Source organism: Camelus bactrianus, chromosome 30 (genome assembly GCF_048773025.1).
Source record: "Camelus bactrianus isolate YW-2024 breed Bactrian camel chromosome 30, ASM4877302v1, whole genome shotgun sequence".
Taxonomy (NCBI): domain Eukaryota; kingdom Metazoa; phylum Chordata; class Mammalia; order Artiodactyla; family Camelidae; genus Camelus; species Camelus bactrianus.
Genome location: NC_133568.1, coordinates 12,333,029 through 12,349,315, shown reverse-complemented (window position 1 = coordinate 12,349,315; position 16,287 = coordinate 12,333,029). Strand labels below are relative to the sequence as shown.

At 42.8% G+C, this 16,287-nt stretch overlaps 1 pseudogene; it reads left to right on the top strand.

Moving 5' to 3' along the window:
* Positions 1-11,075: 11,075 nt before the first annotated feature.
* Positions 11,076-11,647, top strand: LOC105074002 (large ribosomal subunit protein eL28 pseudogene; annotated as a pseudogene).
* The last annotated feature ends 4,640 nt before the right edge of the window (positions 11,648-16,287 follow it).

Genomic DNA, 16,287 nt, shown 5'->3' with positions numbered 1-16,287 from the left:
GTGATCATTGGCTTGTAAGTGCATCACTCCGGTCTCTGCCTCTGTCAACACGTGGCTGTCTTTTTTCTCCCCACGTGTTTGTTTTCACGTGGTGCTTTCCTCTCTTCTAAGGACACCAGCCATGTTGGATCAAGGGCCCACCCCACTCCAGTATGACCTCATCTTAGCATCCGCAGTGACCCTATTTCCTAAAGTGCTTGGGGTTAGGACTTCAGCATATCTCTTTTAAGGGACACAATTCAAACCATAACAAATGTCAAGAATTTTCTGCATGGCTCCATTTCCAGTCTGCCTCATCTCCCGCCATCACCCAAAGTCTGTGCACAGAATTCAGCCTCTTCTTCCCGAGGACCTTCACCTCTCTTAGTAACCCATCCACACAGCCTCACTGTGGCATTTCTCATTACCCAGAATCCCTGCCCCTGCAAAACGGCAAACTCAGGTGCTCTCGTCTGAGCCCAGCTTCCTGCCCTTCTGCTGTGCCTCCTCCCTCCTTCTTTCCGCAGAGCCCCAGTCCCTGGTTCCTCTTCCTAGTCTGCCCCACCTCCTGGATTTGCATCCCTTTTCGCCACCCCCTGGACTCCGCTGACACACCTGTGCTCTCCTCCGTATCATCAGCGTCCCTGTCCTCCTGACAGACCATGAGCCCAACTTGCGGAAGGGCTGCCTCTTCCAGCCAGGGACCCACAGCGCAGGAGAAAACCAGAAAAAAGCAAGTGCCTTTGCCTATTTACTTCTCTTTTAAAAAGTGGTCATTTCAGTCCTACCTGTGTCTTAGCTTGTTCTCATCCCCACGTGATACGTTTTCCTGTTTCCCACATCAACTTCCGAACCCTTCCCACCCTCTCAAGTCCAAACCTTGTCCTCATTTCCTTCTCTCCCTCTGGAAATGACCTGTTTCTCTAGTGTATGCAGTAAATAGAGGCCATCAGATATAAGCTTGTTTAACCTCCTCCTAGGGCTCAAAGCGTACCCCCAGCTATACCCTCTTGTCCATCCCTCTTCCGAAGTCCCACGGCATTTTTCACAAGGAGAACAAAAGTCACGTCTATTGAACCCCTCCGAAGTGCCAGGCATCGTGCTAGGAGTTTGCACAGGTTATCTGGTGTATATATCCACTGTGTCAATCACGCTGTTCTATTTTTGCTTGTTTACCCTTCTATCGGACCCTCCAACTACAAGCTTCTTGGGAAAGTCTCCTGGCCATCTCTACTCATCGTGCAATATTTCCTGTACTCCTCTAACACTGTATGAACTAGGTAGAGAACCGCTTTTATCTCTAAGTTACAGATGAGGAAACAAGCTCACTAAGGTCGAGTTGTCTGACCAGCCTGGTACCACCTGGAAATGGCAGAGCCAGCATGCAGGCGCGAGTCCACCCGGCTGCAAAGCCCGCGCACTCACCACCACATTACGCCTAACAACGGGGAGGGGCCCGGTGCCCACGGAGGCTCAGACAGGAGAGGAAGTGAGGGCCGGCTCCTGTTGGCTCCATCAGCTGCCTCCCTCCTCTTCTACTAGGACCTACCCTCGGAGTCTGGACGAAACATCTAAGAATTATTCAAACTCAGTAGAGCACGTGTTCAACAGATATTTAATGAGCACCTCGTATGTGTCAAACCCTGTGCTAGAAGCCGTGGACACAAAGCAGAGCTGGCCCAGACCCCCCTCCACTCCACACGGACCTTGCAGGCTAGGGATCCACTCCAGGAAAGGCTCTGCCCACCAGAAGATGCCCGTCCCCAGCCCCACGCACAGCCTGTCCACAGCCTGTCCATTTAGTTGGGGACATTTGGGTCCCACGGCGAGGATACATCTCTTCCTTGGTGGGGTGGGGTGGGGGGCGGGGGAGCCTGGGGAAAACCAGAAAAGGGTGGGTTAGACACCAGTTCCCCTTTCCTTCTACGGAGGGAAAATGCTGAGCAAAGCCACTTCTCGTCTCTGAATTTATGGATCACAGCTAGGGTTCAGAACCACTCCTGAGGTCCCTAACTGCAAAGGCAGAATCCCACACCAGCCCAAACTGTTCCCGCTGCCCTGTATGAAATGTGTGCTCATCTCCCAGTAGGCTTCCACTGGTACCAGGCTTCTCAGCTTTTGCTGTTGGCCTTTGGGTTGGATAATTCTTGGCCATGTGGGGCTGTCCTGTACATTGTTGGATGTTTAGCAGTATCCATGGCCTCTCCCCTCTGCATCCCAGTAGCAGCAGCACCACCACCTGACTTACAACAACCAAAAATGTCTTTCAGACATGGCTAAACGTTCCCCAGGGGGCAAAACCAGCCCCTGTTGAAAACCGCTGCTCTAGTGCATCAAAAATTGCTGAGATGACCTCCAAGGTACCAAGAGGGGACCCGCCTCACCCGAGGGCCACACAGAAGCCGCTCTGAGGAGGAGAGCCCAGTGCAGCCAGGAAGACGACCGCGGAGGTGATGGCTGCAGCCGCCATCCACAGACTCGGCTCAGCACACACATGCCCACGCTCACCTGGAGACTCAGCAGACACCCAGCCATCAGAATGTGCCCAGAGTCACAGAACATTCTAGCAAGGCCTACAGAGAATCCTCCCCAAGGTCTCAGATCTGAAGAGCTGAAAGACAGGCTTTCCCCCCCTTTCCCCATCACTTCCTGCCAGCTACCTGGTCACCATCATTTCTGGAAATGCTTTTGTTAGCCAGTTGTCTCATTTTCTCTAAAATGTGAGTTCAGTGAACCCCAGAACATCTTAACTAGCATATGGGTGCTGCATGAGAGAGGCCCCTCTCCTGAGGAGGGTCCTTTGTGAGCAGAAGGACCCCAGCATTGAGGAAGAAAATAAAAGCCAGGGCCATAAAGCAGAGGAGGACCGAGGAAGGAAAGATGGAGATACTTGCCAATGTGACTTCTTCCCCGCTTGTGACCAAGGCTGCTGGGGACTGTGACCTGCTAAAATGTTTTCTTGAGGAGAAACCATTGAATACGTTTTGATTAACTATGTACTTTGTGCCAGACCTGGTAGGACTGATGGGAACAGATTTCCTTCGTAGGTCTCATTCTAAAGCAGAACCAATCTCAATGACTTCCCAGTAAGATTGGAGCATATGCCATGCAGAGTGGTTGCCAAGAAATGGGGTCATGAATCTTGCCCCAAATCAGTTCAGTTTTAAGCAATTATAATACATGGATTTGGAGCTGAGACAAATGGGATTCTGGCAGGACAGCCAAAGAGACCTTGACCCCACTGACTGCCCCCTAGGATCCCTGACCCTAGGTGGACAACGGGAAAGGTCTAGGAAATTCCTGGGCCTTCAAGGTCTTCTTCAGCAGACCCAGAGGCCCAGGTGGATGGCATGCAGTTGTGCAGACCTCACCCTGGAACCCAAACCACTGGGCAAGCTGAAGTCCATCCCTCATGGTTCTCCATGACAAGGAAATTAACTCATTCAAATTAATGTTCCACTCTCTTTGGTAGATCCTCCCCTTCCCGCACAGCTGCAGATGTGCAGAAAGTGGCCTGGCCATTGGTAGAGCTGCATTTCAGTGTTTCTCAGAGTATGGCACCCTACCCACCTGGGTCGAAGTTGCACATGGAGTGTGTTTAAAATGTGTGTTTAAAAAAAGCATCCCCACCCTGTTCTAAATAAGCCAATCCCAAGGTGGAGAGGACCAATGATCTGATTTGTCAATCACACTGCAGGTGATTCTCACCCACACTAATTCGGGGATTGTTGGAAGATGAAAAGAGCACAGACATTGAACTCAGACTGACCTCGGCGCAAACCCAGCCCTGCGACTTCTGGACTGTGGCCTCGTCCTCATTTCTAAAATGGGGAAAACAGAGCCTAGCTGGTGAGGTTTGGTATGAGAATCAATATAATAAACTGTCCATCATATGAGCTGACACAGCACATGTCCAATAATTGTCACCTGCTGTTGTGGTCACCCTAGTTTTGTGGAATTTAGACAAACGATCAAGCCCCCTGCTGGTCCTCAGAGCAGCTGAATCTTTCTGGAAACTTCAAGCCACACACTTGATTACAAGAACCCAAACTGGGAGATCTGGGTTGTCCAGGGTCATTGTTACCCTCCACTGGAAACTCTGAGGCCCTGAGGACCTAAAAGAACGTTTAACCCATCAGAACTCTGGGAAGAAAAAGAAGACAGACGCTAAGGAGAGAGATTCTGCTAACCCGTCCACTCCTTTTTAAACCCTAAAGCCCCACGACTTCTAAGGGCCCTGATCTCAGCAACACACACATCACACCGAGCCGGCCTTGCCCACAGCCCCACTGTGCCGGGCGGGTACCCACAAGGCAACTGACAGGCGCAGTGCGATTAGCAAGCTATTTTCTGAGTCTGCACAAGGAATGCTTAATATTCCAGAGCTCACACAAACGGAAAAGGCTGCTGAACAGCAGTGTTGGCGAGTTCTGCGTAAGAGCATTGTGCATTTTGCAAGGAAATTATTTTTAACAGCTTTTCCACTGACAGGCTCTTCAGAGAGAGACAATCATTCCTTTCAAAAGTTCTGTGCTCTGGCACAAACGAGCAGCATAGGCCTCTTACGGGGGGCTACGTGCCCCTTTACGCTCTCATTTCTGCCCTGGATTATTCCAAGCCCTCAGTCTCAGAGAGGAGTCAGGACCCAAGCCTGGGTGTTCGGCAGGAGGTCTCCTGGTCGCCAAGTTCAGAGCCGAAAGAACGAGACTCCACTTTAAAAGGGAGATCTCTCCAGGTGGGGATTCTGGGAATGAGTCCTCATCTCATAGCCTTCTCCCCCATCACCACCCTGATTCACCCCAGGGGCCTGCAAGTGGTAAGGTCTTGAAACAGACTGAATGTCTGTGTCCCCCCAAAACCCATACATTGAAACAATCTCTAATGAGATGGTGTTTGGAGGTGGGGCCTTTGGAGGTGATTAGGTCATGAAGGTGAAGCCCTCAAGAATGAGATTAGTGCCCTTATAAAAGAAATCCCACTATTTACAACAGCCAAGACACAGAAACAACCTAAATGTTCATCAACAGATGAATGGATAAAGAAGATGTGGTCTATTTTTACAAGGGAATACTACTCAGCCATAAAAAATACAATGCCATTTGCAACTACATGGATGGACCTAGAGATTATCATTCTAAGTGAAGTAAGTCAGAAAGAGAAAGAAAAATACCATATGGTATTGCTTATATGTAGAATCTAAAAAAAAGACACAAATGAACTTATTTACAAAATAGAAACAGACTCACAGACATAGAAAACAAACTTATGGTTACCAGGTGGGTAAAGGAGGTGGGAAGGAATAAATTGGCATTCAAGATTTACAGATACTAACTACTATATATAAAATAGATAAACAAAACGTTTATACTGTACAGCACAGGGAACTATATGCAATATCTTGTGGTAACCTATAATGAAAAAGAATATGAAAACAAATATATGTATGTATATGTAAGACTGAAACATTATGCTGTACACCAGAAACTGACACACTGTAAACTGACTATACTTCAATAAAAAATAATGCAAAAAAAGAAAGAAAGAAAGAAACCCCAAAGAGCTCCCTCACCCCTTCCACCCTGTGAGGACACAAGGAGAAGAGGGGAAGTCACCTGCGAACCTGGAAGAAGCCCTCACTAGACACTGAATCTACGAGCACCTTGACCTTGAATTTCCCCACCTCCAGAACTGTGAGAAATAAGTTTCTGTTGTTTACAAGCCACCTAGTCTATGGTACTGTGTGCTAGCAGCCCAGACCCAGACAGGTCCTCTAAGAAGTCTGCCCAGCTAGGATTTTAAAGACTTACTGAAATATCTCAGGAATTTCAAACATAAGGGGCTTCGTCTGTGTTTCTGAGTTTCTTAATTTGGGTGGTAGGAACATGGATATTCATTCTTTTATCCTTTATAAATTTTTATGTGTCTGAAATATTTCGCTAAAAATAATGTTTCCAGATATGCAGTGAATACACTCAGGAAGATGCCTTGTGAATCGTCCCTGATCAATACGAGTATCATCCAGTCTGGGATGTGTATTCCTGTTCCCTCTCCTTTGATCATCCTAGCACATGGGTGCTATGACCCTCTACCAGAATACATCTTTTGAGAGCAGAGACCTTTGAATTTCCAACATATTGCACAGGAATGGACACCTGGTAAGTACTATTTACTGAATTTTTGTTCATTAAGTTGAGGTCTCTAGAACCTCTTAGAATCACAGCTTTTCCCCTCTCTCTTCGCCCCAAACAGAACTGGTGCATGATGGCTAAGGCCACTCCAATGCACATACATTTTATGACAGTCGATGGAATTGCTAGTTTTACAGTACAGATTTTATAAATTACATGCACACATGCTCATATTAACCAAGCCAGTTTGGTGTAAGTTAAAAGCATAACTAGTTTTCCAAAGCTTATTCTGTTCTCATGCTCCCTTCAGTTTTCCCTCTGGTTTTTTTTTTTTTTTTCTCTAGCCTAGATCCCTAAATTATTTTTCTTCTTTCGAGGTCACCCCACTTCCATCTTCCATCTCAGAAAGCACTCGAACTCTGATCAGAGAAATGTCCTGCCGGAACTTCCTGCTGTTCATGGCTCATGGCGCCCCCTCCCAGCATCCCTGAGCGGACAGTGTCACCCAGCAACTCCTGAATTCCCGTCTCTCCTTTTCTCTCCTCCCCAATTCTCAGCCCATGGATTCTTAGAAAGTCCAGGTTCCCTCACAGTGTCATTCCCCAGAGTCACTGTCCCAGCTTTCCCACCCCAAGGCCTTCCTACTCATGTGCTTTCCCTCATTCGGAGCCAGAGGCCTCCCCTGGGGTCACATCTCCAGGTGACTATTCCTCCCTGTACTCTGCTGCCTCCACCTGCGAGTGCCAGTGAGCTAAGCCAGGACCTTGTAAGCAAGAGGCTCTCCTGTCCTTCAGAGGCGTCTCTGCACGTGGAGCCACCATGCTCCCACTGGTCTCCTCAAGTCCGGGAGCAGACCACGATGCTCTTGACGAGGTAAGGTCAATGCGCTTTCCTCTCACCTACGTGTACTTAAAATGGGAGGTGAGGTACATGTGCAGCAGCCTTGCTGGAACCCCACAGTGCTGTCAGCTTCCTCCATTCAGCTTGTACACAGGGAGTGTCCCTGGGCCCACATGAGGGCAGTTGGGTAGGGACAGCTTGAGTAAAAGCCCACCGTAAACAACCACTCCTCATCTCTGACCCACAGGCCTATTGCAGGCTCTGGCTTATGCTCCAGAATAATTTCTTCCTTTATAGTAAACTTTCTCTGGGAGACACCTTATGTCCTTCCTGCCATCTTGTTTGCCCAGTGCCCCTTCCCCTTCCACACCCCCATTTTTCTCTCACACCCAACAGATGGGTCTGTGTGTATCTTCAGCCCAAAGAATTTATGCTGTCATTGTTTATCCAAAAGGCTACTCTGAATGTAAACAGACACTTGGAACTAGGAAAAGTCTCCTCGTTCTGCACCCCACGTGCACCTGGGCCCAGCTGAGACATCCTATTATGCCAACATTGGTCTTGTTGAGAGGTGAGTGCACAACACTTCTCAATTTCCTGTCACTCCCAGGACTTCAGCCAAGAAGCTGTGTCCTCCAAATCAAAAGTCACCGAAGTAAATAGGTTTTCTGCTACAGGGTGGATTAGCATCAACTTTAGAAAATAATACCCTTAATCATCTAACTCTTGGTTGACCCTGGCTTGCCTAATGTTCTTCAAGGACTAGGAATCAGAGCAAACAATTTTTCTGGAGATAAATTCGCTGGTAGCTTTTCCAAATTTTGAGCTGGAGTAGCTCCTGTATGATCATTTTTCATCCCAAGTAGAGAAAGCAATCTCGGTAAGGACTTAACTCAATCGCTTTGCATCCTCCTCCTCCAAGGTGCTTGGGAAGAGCCAATGTTCTTCTCAAGGCCAGGTGCCCATTGCTAACACTGACTTTACATGAGAAGACATCCACCTCTGTGAACAATGATCATTGCTTCCCTTCCTAAGAGCTTTGTCATCGTCAGGCTGAACTTTCATTGATGGCCACCTAGACTTAAGCACCAGGGTCAAAACCCTGACAGAAAAGCTTTAGTATCTGAACAGACAATAACTCTATAACTAACACATTCACAATTAAAACAAATTTATTTATCATGTATAAGGGAGAAGGAAGAAACAATAGACTTATTTCCTTATTTCTAAATTCATTTATAGAACACTGAACATTAAGTGGTGAACATAGTAGTCATGAATTCACAAAAAGTTTTATTGGAAGAAATTGGGAATTAGAGTTGCTTATAGTGTGAGATGGAACAAAGACTAATATCACCAGTGACTTTAAGTAATTACTATTTGGGTGGCAAGGAAGGTGGGGGGCTGATGTCTTCAATTCAGTACCTGGACGCTGACCCTGTGATGAAGATTTACTAAGAAAGTGCTCCCAGGAAATATCAGCAAGAAGGTAGATGGAAAATTTATCTGTTAAACGTAGATGGCTTTAAATGAAAGAAGGAGAAGGAGAAGAAGATGAAAAGAGAAAAGAAATTATGTCAGAGCCTTGCTATTCTAAGTGTAGTCTTTGACCAACAGCACCAGCATAACCTACAAGACTACTAGAAATGCAGAATGTCAGGTCCCACTCTAGACCAACTGATTCAGAATCTGAATATAGAAAATATGTCCAGGCAGGGGGAGGGTGTAGCTCAAGTGGTAGAGTGCAAGCTGAGCATACACAAGGTCCTGGGTTCAGCCCCAGGAACTCCTCTCACAATAAATAAAGTAAACCTAATTACCTATCCCCCAAAAAATTTTTAAAAGAAAGAAGAAAGAAAATATGTCCAGGCACTTAGAATGCATATTAAATGTTGAGAAGCATTTTCCCATGTAAAGCTGGGTTGCAGCTATTATCAATCTAAAAAGAACAAAAGATTCTAATGTGTACCACGTAAAGATCCATTTGCCAATTCACATGTCCAAATTTTACTTAAATTTCTGTTGTAAATAAGGAATGATTATCTGTTAAAATTTTTTTCCTGCTGTTAAACAATGAACTCTAAGTGGTCAGGGGTTGTAATATGTGATATACATATATTATATATAAAATTTACATCTATATATGTGCAAAACCTCCAAGTGCATGGTTAAAGCTCAGTAAATGAACTCAAGCCTCACCTCTTGGTAGCAATATAAAATCAACAAAAATGAATATTTCAAAAATTTTAGCAATGACATGAGTGGCTAATTCTGTAACAAACACTTATGGAATAGCTATCATGTTCCAAGCATGTGCCAAACACTAGAGTGCAGAGATGAAATGATGAAGATAAAATTAAGGATCAATCCAGGAGATCCAAAAATTGAATCACAGAAATTGTATAAGGATATAACAGAGAAAATAGGATAAAATTATCAATAAAATAATTGAAGAAAAATTTCCAGAACTGAAAAGACATTGAATTACCTGATCAAACAGGCCCACTGAATTTCTAACACAATAGATGAAGCTAGACTATGGCACTAGGATTGAAGGAAAGATTCTACAAGTCTCCAGAGAGAAAAGCAAGTTACATACAAAGTCTAAGAGATGAGGTGGCTTCAGACTTTTCAATAGCAACACTAGAAGCAAGAACATACTGTAGAAAGCCTTCAAAATTCTGAAGGAAAGTTATCCAACTTAGAATTGTCTACCCAGCTAAGTTAGCAATCAGATGTAAATTATCAGTCATGCATGAAGATAAAAATAAAGATATTTAAATATATGAAATGTCTTAAGCAAAACTACAATGAGGTATCACCTCACACCAGTCAGAATGGCCTTCATTCAAAAATCCACAAATGACAAATGCTGGAGAGGCTGTGGAGAAAAGGGAACCCTCCTACACTGCTGGTGGGAATGCAGTTTGGTGCAGCCACTGTGGAAAACAGTATGGAGATTCCTCAAAAGACTAGGAATAGACTTACCATATGACCCAGGAATCCCGCTCCTGGGCATATATCCAGAAGGAACCCTGCTCCAAAATGACACCTGCATTCCAATGTTCATAGCAGCACTATTTACAATAGCCAAGACATGGAGACAGCCTAAATGTCCATCAATGGATGACTGGATAAAGGAGATGTGGTATATTTATACAATGGAATACTATTCAGCCATTAAAACCGACAACATAATGCCATTTGCAGCAACATGGATGTTCCTGGAGAATGTCATTCTAAGTGAAGTCAGCCAGAAAGAGAAAGAAAAATACCATATCAGATCACTCATATGTGGAATCTAAAAAACAAACAAACAAACAAACAAACCATAAATACAAAACAGAAACAGACTCATAGACATAGAATACAAATTTGTGGTTGCCAAGGGGGCGCGGGGTGGGAAGGAATAGACTGGGATTTTAAAATTGTAGAATAGATAAACAAGATTATACTGTATAGCACAGGGAAATATATACAAGATCTTATGGTAGCTCACAGCAAAAAAACGTGACAATGAATGCATGTATGTTCATGTATAACTGAAAAATTGTGCTCTACACTAGAATTTGACACAACATTGTAAAATTACTATAAATGAATAAAAAAAGTTAAAAAAAAAAAAAGAAAGAAAGAAATGTCTTAAGAACTTCACCTCCCACGTGGTCTTTTTCAAGAGGTTACTAGATGGTACCAGTGGAGTAGTACAGAATAAGTTAGGAGACCAGTAAAGGCAACAAAGGAGTAAGTGAAGGGAGATCCCAGGAAGACAATGCAGAGGCACCCCAGAATGCCCTTTGTGTGCTGGACAGAGAGGGTGGGGGTTCGGACTGAAATTTCCAAGCTTCTAATCATGGCTTCGTCTTTTTTGTGAACAGCCCCCCTCTTGAAGCCATCCAGGAGCCCACCAGGAGTTTCCTCACTGGAACCAAAGATGCTTCTATCACCTAGGAAATTCCAAGGGATTTAGGAGTTCTGTGTAAGATACTCCTATCACTCAGGAAATTACAAGACTTTTAGGAGCTCTGTGTCAGGAACTAGGGTCAAAGACCAAAAATTTGAGCAAAAGATGCTTCCCCCACCCCTATCACTCAGGAAATTACAAGGGTTTTAGGAGCTCTGTATCAAGAACAGAGGGCAGAGTTGCGGCCATGTGGCTGCGTCTGGCTCCTGCCACAGAGTGCCTGTGCCCCCACCTGGCCTCTGTCACTGCGCCCCTCGCATTCTTGGCTACCTCCTGCCCTGCTGCCTTAGTTGCCGCCACGTCCGCACATCTGCAATGGATGGTCCTGCGGGACTGCCCCAGTTTCTTGATCAAGAGGAACAAGCAGACATACAGCACCAAACCCAACGACCTGAAGGCCCACAGCTCCTTCTGCTATGACAAGCTGATTCCCTGCAAGACTGTGGGTGTGGAGCCCAGGGCAAAGGTATACTGGTGGTGATGAAGCAGAGGTCCAGCCAGTGAAATCCGGCCAGTTTGCACTTCCTATGCAGCCCACCATCAATAAGAACACCTGGAGCCACCCTCAGCAGCATCTGTCACATGATCTGAAAGAACAGGTACCACCTGGATCTGCACATGGCCACCAATCATAGAGCCAGTGCCACCCTGCGCAGTGGCCAGAAGCCTGCGATGGTGACGAGGAAGCGGACCCACCCCACCAAGAGCTCAGGAGCACCTCCCTGCCCAAGGCAATAAAGATGTCAGCCGACTTGTCTCAAACAAAACAAAATAAAACAAAACAAAACAAGAACCAAGGGCAGAGTCCTGACAGATATTATAATGTCACAAATGGTGATGTGACACTCAAAAATCAATGGAATTTACATCAAGAAACTAAAGCATGTGGCAAAATTCAACATTCATTCATGATGAAAGAAAGAAAAAAAGGAAGGAAGGAAGGAAGGAAGAGAGGGAGGGAGGGAGGGAGGGAGGAAGGAAAGAAAGAAAGAAAGAAGGAAAGATAGGAAGAAAGAAAGAAAGAAAGAAAGAAAGAAAGAAAGAAAGAAAGAAAGAAAGAAAGAAAGAAAGAAAGAAAGAAAGGAAGAAAGAAGAAAGAAAGAAAGAAAGAAAGAAAGAAAGAAAGAAAGAAAGAAAAGATAGAAAAAGAAAGAAAGAAAGAAAGAAAGAAAGAAAGAAAGAAGAAAGAAAGAAAGAAAGGAAAGATAGAAAGAAAGAAAGAAAGGAAGGAAGGAAAGAAAGAAAGAAAGAAAGAAAGAAAGAAAGAAAGAAAGAAAGAAAAGATAGAAAGAAAAAGAAAGAAAGGAAAGATAGAAAGAAAAAGAAAGAAAGAAAGGAAGAAAGAAAGAAAGAAAGGAAGAAAGAAGAAAGAAAGAAAGAAAGAAAAGATAGAAAAAGAAAGAAAGAAAGAAAGAAAGAAGAAAGAAAGAAAGAAAGGAAAGATAGAAAGAAAGAAAGGAAGGAAGGAAGGAAGGAAGGAAGGAAGGAAGGAAGGAAGGAAAGAAAGAAAGAAAGAAAGAAAGAAAGAAAGAAAGAAAGAAAGAAAGAAAGGAAAGATAGAAAGAAAAAGAAAGAAAGAAAGATAGAAAGGAAAGATAGAAAGAAAAAGAAAGAAAGAAAGAAAGAAAGAAAGAAAGAAAGAAAGAAAGAAAGAAAGAAAGAAAGAAAGAAAGAGGAAGGAGGGAGGGAGGAAAGAACCTTTCAGCAAATTAGCAACCTGACAAATGGCATCTTAAAAAAAGATACAGCTAATGTTATATTTAGTGTCAGTGCTCAGTGCTTTCCCCCAAGATAGCAAGAAAGGTAAGGATATTCACTCTCACCACTTCTGTCCAACACTGTACTGGAGACTTTAGATGGTACAATAAGAAAAGAAGGGGAAAAAAGACACAAGTAGATTGGAAAGTAGAAATTAAAAGCATCTACTTACAAACAGCATGCTCACATACATAGAAATTCATAGGGAACCCCTCCCCCCAAAAAAGCTAAAACAAGTGCTAAAAGGTGAATTTAGCAAGGTCTCAGGACACATGGTCAATATACAAAATTCAATGTATTCTATACACTAGCAATTGAAAATTGAAATTTAGAAACAATATATCATATCATCCCAAAACACAAAATATTTATGAATAAATTTAACAAAATATGTGTAAGACCTATAACTAAAACTGACAAAGCATTGCTGAAAGGAACTAAAATGATTTAAATAAGTGGAGAGAGATGCTATACTTAGGGAATGGGAAATTCAATATTGTTAAGATGCCAATTCTCCACAAATTAATATACATATTTAATGTTATACCAATCAAACGCTAGCAGGCATTTTGTAGAAATTGACCAAGAGTATTCTAAAATGCAAAGAACCATAAATATTAAAACAATCTTTTTAAAGGAGGAATTTTTTTAAAGATTGGAGGACTTGCATTATTACCTGATACCAGGATTTACTATAAATCTGTGGTACTAAAGACTGTGATATTGTCATAAAGTCAGATATGTGTATCAACAGATCAGAATAAAGAATCCAAAGTAGACACACACATATATGGTTATTTGATTTTTCACAAAGACACCAAGGAAATTCAGTGAAGGAAAGGATAGACTTTTCAACAACTGGTCCTGAAACAACTGGATAGTTATATGGATAAAAATTAACCATAACCCTTACCGTACACTATACACAAAAGTTAACTACAAATATGTCATACACCTAAACATAAAAGGTAAAACTTCTAGAAGAAAACATAAGAGAGATCTTTGTGACCTTGAGGGAAGCCAAGACTTCCCACATAAGATATAAAAAGCATAAATGATAAAAGGAAAAAAATCTGATAAGCTAGACTTTATCAAAATTAAGCACTTTTGGTTGCTGAGAGACACCACTGATAAAGTGAAAAGGTAAGCCACAGACTGGAAGAAAATATTCACAATTTATGCTTACGGCAAAGGACTTGTATTCAGAATATATTTCAAAACTCTCAATTTGACAGAATTTAGAATACGCAGATGACACTTTACAAAATAAGTTATTTGAATAGCCAATGCCCACACGAGAGGATGCTCAGAATCAGTAGTCATCTGGAAATGAAAAATAAAACCACAATGAAATGTCTCTGCACACCCACTAGCACTAGAATGGCTAAAATTAAAAACACTAAAAACGTCAAGTGTTGGCAACAATTTGGAGCAACTAGAATTCCCATACATTGCAGATGGGAGTGTAAAATGAGACGACCACTTTGGAAAAGTTTGAGAGTTTCTCATAAATTTCAACTATGCATATCATGTGATCTGTCAACTCCATTCCAAGGTATTCGCTCACGAGAAATGAAAATACACAGTACCGTCCACATAAAGACTTGTACGCATATGTTCTTAACGGCTTTAGTCATAGTAACCAAAAAAATGACGAATAGTGGACAACTGACCATTTCAAATCTGAATTTATTATTTTTACAAACAAAGAAATGCAATCAACATTTTCTCCTTACAATTCAAAGTCGTCAGGAAACTTCAGTTCTCTCCAGTTTCTGTCTGGCTGAAGAAACTCTTTGACGACAGGGACTGTCCCTCATTTAGTTTTGTATCCTTAGGACCTAGTTCATGCCCGGCGCATCGTAAATACTGAACAAATGTTTGCTGGTCATAATATAATTCAACACAACTTTAGGTCCCTCAAAGGACATGATATTAAAAGTCTTTAAATCACAGTGTTGGACAATTTATAACATGTTTTTCCCCTCCATCCTTTCCTGGGGGCTCTTCTGGAAGCTCTCGGCAACCACATGCTCCACGGTGGTTGACGCTGCCACTGTCTGCAGTACCTCTGGGAAGAAGTCCGGGGTCAGGATGGTAAAGACAGTTGTTCTTCTTTTTATTGCTCTGAACTAAGACTGTGCAGCAATAAATGAGGAAGACGTTAAGCACAATAATTCTAAAGTCAGAAGGGTTCTAGATCAAGTCTCAAAGGGAGCTGACGAGTCATTCTTCTGTCTGATTTAAGGGAATTTTTACTGCCAGGTATGAGAGTTTCATAAAGTAAGGGGAAAATGACTTAGGTTCCTAGGTTCTCCCAATCATATCACTAATGTCAGATTCAGTGGGATCCAATAACTAGTTTAACTTGGGCATGATTCCAAGATTAATTCCTACCCACTATCGGGTAAATAGACAATATAAAACTAAAGTGGCAATAAGAATTGTATTTCACTCTGAATTTACATTCTTATTTTCAAGCTCAGACAAACTGAAGGAAATCAAAAGCACAACACTCAAAGCAGCTTCCAGGAAAATAGTATTTTTTAAAAAATCCTTGCTCATAAACACCAGAGTTGGTTCACCCCTTTGCTTCTAAGCAAGAAGTGGTTTGGAACGTCAGCAGGTAAACACAACTAATTGTTCCACTCCTGGCAGCTAAGAGAGTCTTCCCTTCATTACGGCTACCCTTGTAAAGCCAACGAAAATGCCGAAGTTTGAAAAGTCTTTTAAGATAACATGCATGCTCCAAAATCCCCAGAAAGCTTAGGGGGTCATTATAAAATGGAAATAGAAGCTGGACTATGTTTTTTTTTTTTCAGAGCAATCACTACATTGTTTATTCCTTTTATTTTCTAGTCTCTTTTATCATAATTGCTGTTTCTTCTCTTTGAGGAGATGTTGGTACTTGGCAAAAATCTCCAAAGGGACCAGAAGTTCTTTCCTACAGACTATGCAAGTTTTAGCCCCTGGTTTCTCAAATAATTGTGTCTGTTATAAAAGAAGACACAGTCATCTTAACTTTTCAGAGGTCATCTGAAAAGCCTCAGGCACACTTAATTGACGAAAGAAAGCTGCCCTGCACGGAAGCTGTACGGGCTGGATTTGGACACATCACACTGACCTAGGATCCTCTTGGAGCTCTGCTCCTTATTCTGTGACCTTGGCCAAATGACTTAGCATTACTGGGCCTCGGTTTCCTTCTCCATCAAAATATGTTGTTAGCATCAAATAATGATCTAGATAAAATAATGATCTATGCCGGACAGAGTTAACCCTCAATAAAGTTAATAGGATAATGGAAGTAAATTGGTCAAAGAGTAGGGAAAGGTAGGGAAGGAGGAAAAAAATGGACAAAAATCAGAGAACCCAGAGAAGGCTGAAGGGAAAAAAAGTAAAACACAGCCACTTCACCCTGAAGTCTTAGAAATCAGCTAAATATGCAAATGATCTAAGGCCAGCTCATCAAGAAGGCACGGGTACCAGGATTTCTCAAACCATCCTTCGCTTTGTGGGTGTTCAATAAATTGACAGTGACTTGTATGGCCTTTGCCCTTCTCCCACCTTATATTCCTTCAAAGATATTGGAGACTTGATATTTAATGGTATAGTGGGGGG